Source organism: Chaetura pelagica, unplaced genomic scaffold (genome assembly GCF_000747805.2).
Source record: "Chaetura pelagica isolate M959 unplaced genomic scaffold, ChaPel_1.0 scaffold221, whole genome shotgun sequence".
Taxonomy (NCBI): Eukaryota; Metazoa; Chordata; class Aves; order Apodiformes; family Apodidae; genus Chaetura; species Chaetura pelagica.
In genome coordinates, this window is record NW_009952533.1 from 13,102,667 (window position 1) to 13,108,893 (window position 6,227).

Below are 6,227 nucleotides of genomic sequence, written 5' to 3' on the forward strand. Positions count from 1 at the left end.
GACAGGCTGCTATGGGTAAGTCAGGCTGACCTGACCTGCATATAGCGACAAAACAGGAGGCACCAGCAGGAGAAAATAGAAGTAATTGTAAATCTTTGAACCAGAGGCGATGACAAAATGTGTAAGAGGAAATGGCAAGGAAACTGGCCGAGGTACTAGCTTGAGTAGAAGAAAAGAGATCCAAGGTAATGATGTAGAGGTGGTAGTTTGTTTAAATAAAGTTGTCACTCAAAAGACAGAAATAAAGACAAGAATAAGGCCCTCTGAGTGAGAATATGCACTTCTGGCCTGACTGCAACCACAAATATTGTAAGAGAAAAATCAGCTCGGCAGCCGTGATTTGAAGCAGAATAACCAGCTTCAGCACAACAGGGAGAAAACCTTTTGAGCTCTTTTCCCATCTTTAATTGGTTTCTTTGACAGTGTTTTCCCTCTGCCCATAGTGATGCTCTGATGTTTTCTTCCAGAAGTTTTCTCTGGGTCCTTGCAGCACCACTGAAGCACATCAAGTAAGACTGTTGAGCCAAATAATTTCTCAGAATTAGCACTCCAGACTACCAAAAATTGCAGACTTTGTTCTGTGGATTCCCACGTGATGCATCTGAAGGTGCAGAATAAACCAGTGACAGAGCAGGCTGTACACACTGACTGCTCCATTTAGACTTTCCATGTTTCAACCAAGTCTGAAACGAGTGGCATGACTCTTGACAGCCTCCAGTTATGTTATGTCTTTTAAATACCTTCAGGGATGGTGACTCAACCAGTTCCTTGGGCAGCCTGTTTCAGGCCCTGAATAAATTTTTCCTAATATCCAATGTAAACCTCCCCTGGTGCATCTTCAGGCCATTTCCTCTATTCTATCACTTGTTACTCTGGGAGAAGAGACCAACCCCTACCTCTCTCCAACCTCTTTTCAATGAATTGTAGAGAGCAATAAGGTCTCCCCTCAGCCTCCTTTTCTCCAGACTAAAGAACCCCAGTTCCCTCAGCCACTCCTCTTAAGACTTACTCTCCAGACCCTTCACAAGCCTCTTTGCCCTTCTCCGGACTCACTCCAACACCTCAGTGTCCTTCTTGCAGTGAGGGGTCCAAAACTGAACACAGTACTTCAGGAGCTGCCTCACAAGTGCTGAGTGATATTTCTGATACATTTCTGATGTATCAACTTTTTGCTACCTTACAGACACTCAGTACTTTCTTCGTGTCTTACTAAGTTTTAAATTGAGTTGAATTATTCTAAATAATTATTTTCTCTATTGTTTCTCTCACTGCTGTCAAGAAGTTGAACAAATTTTCACCTCTCTGTCAGAAACTTTCTTCATTCAGGCTGCCCATGTCTCAAAAGACCTTTTAAAGAAAAAAGAAAAGAAAAAATTATGCATTGTGATCTAACTGTTATTTTCCTTTTTAATATGGGAGCACCAGCACCGCTTGCGCAGTTGCTTTTTGTAATGTGTGTTTAAGCGTATGTGTGAGAAAGCTGGCATATAAAATATTAGGCTACCATTTGGCATCTGGAACAGTGTTGCAGGAATTAATAGCTCCAGCTTGCAGATAACATTCATATTGACCACTGACCTATTGAACTCTTACATTTAGAAAGATCATTTAAAGGAAAATCTCATAGGCTATAGAATCTGAAGCTCTTCCAGTGACTCTGCAAGGCTTTTTAAAATTCCTTTTCTCTCCCCTGCAGTAGAATTCTCCAAGGTAAATGGAGTAAAATATTTTGCTGGAGGGGATACTTTACTTTCAAAATTTATTCCTCTTCACCACAAATATATAAAGGAAAAAAATAAATCAAAGACAATAGAAAAAATGTTGAAAGACTTTGAAAGTTTATTTTCAATCTCATTATGAGAGTTTGACAGTGAAGCAGACATTATTTTATTGTGTAAGGGGTTTATTTTTTATATTAGGCTGCTATGATAAAACTGAAATAACTCACATTATTTTATTTTAATATTAGTTGTTTTGCCTTTGATGTTATGTCAAGGGAAGAGCTGTCCTTCCTACTTATCACAGACATCTGCTACAGAGGAATTGTCTGTTAATTATCTTGACAGATACAACCTGCATCCTTGTTTTGATGAGCTGTGATCTATATGATCTAAAATATATCAAAGCATTACATTTACAAGCCTATCAAGCATGCTAGCAGCATGCATTTAGAGATGCTTGGTCTCTACTTTTCTCCTACCAATAGTTTTCATGTTGTTTTAACACTTGCCTTCATATTTGCATTATGAGGGTCAGACCACTATGTGCACAGCCTATTACCATCTGCCTTTCTCCGAGGATAGAAATATGTATTAGATTATTTAATAGTCTGTAAAATCCAAACCTGGGGGAATATTTTGCTGGTCATTTCACCTCATGCATTCTCCCCCTCATTATTCCCTTTGTAAAACATCATGCATGGCTTTTCTGCCCTTAACAAAACTTGATGCTGAAAACAAACAAATACATGTTATTATTAAACAGATTCTTGCCAGGAGGTAAAAGAAAGATGTGCTCCTATGAGACTTGCTTACATACTCTGCAGATTGTACATAGTATAGCTTTACATTTATTGAAATTGTCTTTTCCCCCGAGTTCTAAGAAAATGTGCCTAAAGCTATTATCGTATCTATCGACTCTGTGGGATTTAACGGACGTGGCTCCTGCTCCCAAGTGGTTGGAAAATGACCTCTATGAAGCAAAGTTCAAGCAGAGTGAAAGCTCTGAGACCGAGATTAGAGACCTGTCAGTTGCCTGGTAGGATAAAAGTGTAAAATTATATGTGACGCTCAGTTCAGTCACATCAAACAGCTCAGAAATGTTTACTGAATGAACTACACAGTCGCTAATTACACTTTCCCCTTAAGTATTCACATTATCATGGGCAACAAATACCCAGAGAATATGGAAAGGGAAAGCTTCTAATAAGCATGCAACAATTACAGCAGGCATGGTTCTGCACTTTAATTTTCTTACAGCAATTACTTATAGTGAAGAGGCAAATTTGGCCTGTCATCACATACAGTATCTCTGTAACTCTGTTTCGGGTCTTCTGAGAAAAAGATTTCATAAATTTTAAACAAAAAAGTATCAACAGGAGCATATCTACTAACAGTAAAATAAACATAGCTTTCCTCACAACATGGTGCAAAACATTGCCTTAACCTAGTGACCTTAGTGACCAAGCTGTTCAGTCTGGCCAGATACATAATGTCTAATGATTACAGCAGTAATTAAAAAACTGATGAATTTAAGTGTGTTGAAATTACTCTTTCACTTCTTTCTGTAGGAAGTGCATTTACATTGCCATGGGTTTTTTCTTTACTGCAACTTCTCTATGTTAGAAATCAGCTTTCTCATTATATTCACTAATGCCAATTTTTGTAATATGTTACAGAAGACATAATAATGAAAGGTTCTCCTTTCACAAGTGAGGACCCTGCTCTACACTTTAACTATTGCTCACAAAAAGCGCAGACCATGGCCACGATTCAGAGAGCAAAAACAATACTCAGGGGCCTCAGGGACATCTGAGCTGAGCTTTGTGGTACAGTTGTGGTACTCTGACCTGAGACACTTCAGGCAAGAAGAAAAGACAAGGCCAGGGGAGGCTCTTCTGCTGGTGTCCACATGATAGAAGATGTACTCCTCCCCACCTGCTTCCAAGCCCATTTACTCCAGGCAGATGCAACAAAAGCATTAATACTCAGACACAGACGGGAACCTGGGATGATCCATTTCATGGGTACACAGGCAATAAAGGACCCGAGTAGATGGCTGTACAGAAGGAGAGGCAACTGTTCAACCTGCTGCTATTTGCACTCTCTAGGTGGACAATTTATGGTTTCTGTTGTATGGTTTGGTGTGGTGGTTTTTTTTAACTTATATCTTTCTTTGAAATTACACTTGACACAAAGGGAGTCTTTTTTTTTTTTTTTTTTCCTTCTCAGTGATTTTTTGAAGTCAGGCTATATTCTGGTCAGGAAAGGAAGACCCAATTTGATGGAATAACTACAGCAGACAAAAACTGATACATCATAGGACTCACAGCTGCACAAAACTGAGCAAGTCTGGAACAAAACTAGATGGCTTGTCTTCTGAATATTTCTACTGTCTACTTAAAGTATAGTTGAGTTAAACAGTGTTACATTAGCAACTTTAGACAACAAATTATTTCACAGAAAGGTATTTGCTGTAACAGTTATCATCAACCAAATGTATTTTTATCTCTGTGTCTGAATTTAATGTATGCCTTTGATTTTTTTATTCTTCTAATTTTTCATAGATAACAATTAGCTTTTTTCTGATCTTTATGAATTCCAAATTCTGTAACGTCATAAAAAAAGTCTTATTAATGAAAGCAGAACTTTAATCTTCTACAATGTATTCAATAACCTGCTAGTAAAAAATTATTATTTTTTCTCTCCACTTTTACATGATCTCTAAAACATGTGGTTAATTAAAATTGATCTCTCTTACTTGAAATCTTTACAGAATGACTTAGAGAAACATGGCCTCAAACACTACTATTTGAATTTACATTAGCAGAAGATCCAACCAATAATATGCAATTACTGTTACACAGTGTCATTTACATTTAATGCTACTGTCTTGAGCATTTTAATTACAATAAAGCATGTATGATTCCTGGCTCATTTTTACGGACTATAAACCATTATACCTAGCACAATAATCAGCACTCTGGACAGGTTAGTTTTAAAGGGAAAGAGCTTTTGATCAATATAGATACTCTGGAGTGGTGGGAGTCTGGTGCCAAGTTCTGGTGTCCAGTTCACAGTTACAGGTCACAGGGGGCACATCCCAGAGTATTTTCCTGTTAGCTGAATTAAATACCATGAACTCTGAAGAATTAAGCCAACCTGGCAGTGCTGGGAACACGTGAACATTCTGCTTTTTCAGTCTGCATTTTTTAAGTTTCTCTAAACCTCCTTCAGAAGTCTCTTGTAACTAGATAAACACAATGAATAAAATATAAATTTTAACCAAAGTATTTTCTTTTGATTTTTACCTGAGTCTGACTTTAAATGGGCGGGAGCCTCTCTGAATCACTACCTTTCATAACCTCTTCTGAAATGCCTATTTTATTTTTGGTCCATTACCTTAATTAACTGTACAAACTTTTCTGTTTCATTGACACAGGTGTAAGTTTTAGCAAGAAAATCCAGAATTGGATGCCAAAGATATTAGACCTATACTGCAGTCAAAACAGGTTAAGGACAGAAAGACATATTCTAAGGCATCTAAAATAGCTCAGAAAAATTTACTTACATGGAATAAAATTTGTAAATATGTGCTGCTTTCTCAGAAGGAAAAATCCCACAGCAGCACTGTTCTCCAATTTTTTTCCTTCATTGTCTCCAAGAATTTTGAACCTAGGTCTAACATGAGAATAGGAGCTCAGGTGACATAGCAGAGATCCCAAGGAGCTGAGACAAATCCATGCTTCAGGTTGGCTGATGTATGAAAAAACCCACAAGCCTCTCTCACTTCATCTGTTAACAAATGGTGGAATTTTAATATTAAACCCATGAAAATTTTGGATAAGGAGAATTATCAAGATAGAATGGACAATTAATTTACTAAACATGTTTGAAATCATGGTAAATTATAGCACTTAAAAAAAGTTATGCACATATTCCATGGCCAGAATTCAAAATGCATGAGGAAAGAAGCCTTTTAGGAGGAGGTGATTTCCTTCAAATTCTGTCTCTCATGGACAATTGGCAGAGTTACCTCTGCTCAGAGCTTACACAGCTCTGAATTTCTTCATTACTTCCCTATTCTCAAATGTAGAGAAAACAAAAAACTTGAAAACTAATTTGCAAATCTTACTCTCCTCTCTTCTTGTTTTGTCCTGTCCTGTATTGGGAGGGTATTAGTAACAGTAGTGAAGAAGAGCTCCTGAAGCCCCTGCTAATGGCAGGGTGATGGCAAGTGGTGGAGAAGCTGAGGGAGTGCAGCAATGGTGGATCCCCATGTAGATGCTGGCAAGAAATTCTTGTTTAGTGGATATCAGACAGCATGACCTGAGGTAGATACAGCCTGGAACTGGATCCCTAAAAAACACCAGGCCCAACATTTGTTTCTGGGAACTTTTGCCATTCAGCTTTGACCATCCCTGCCCTTTGCAATGACAGTTATGAAAATGACATTTTCAAGCTCTGCCCTTGCCCTCCCCACTGCCCCCCTCACCATTCCCCCCCCCC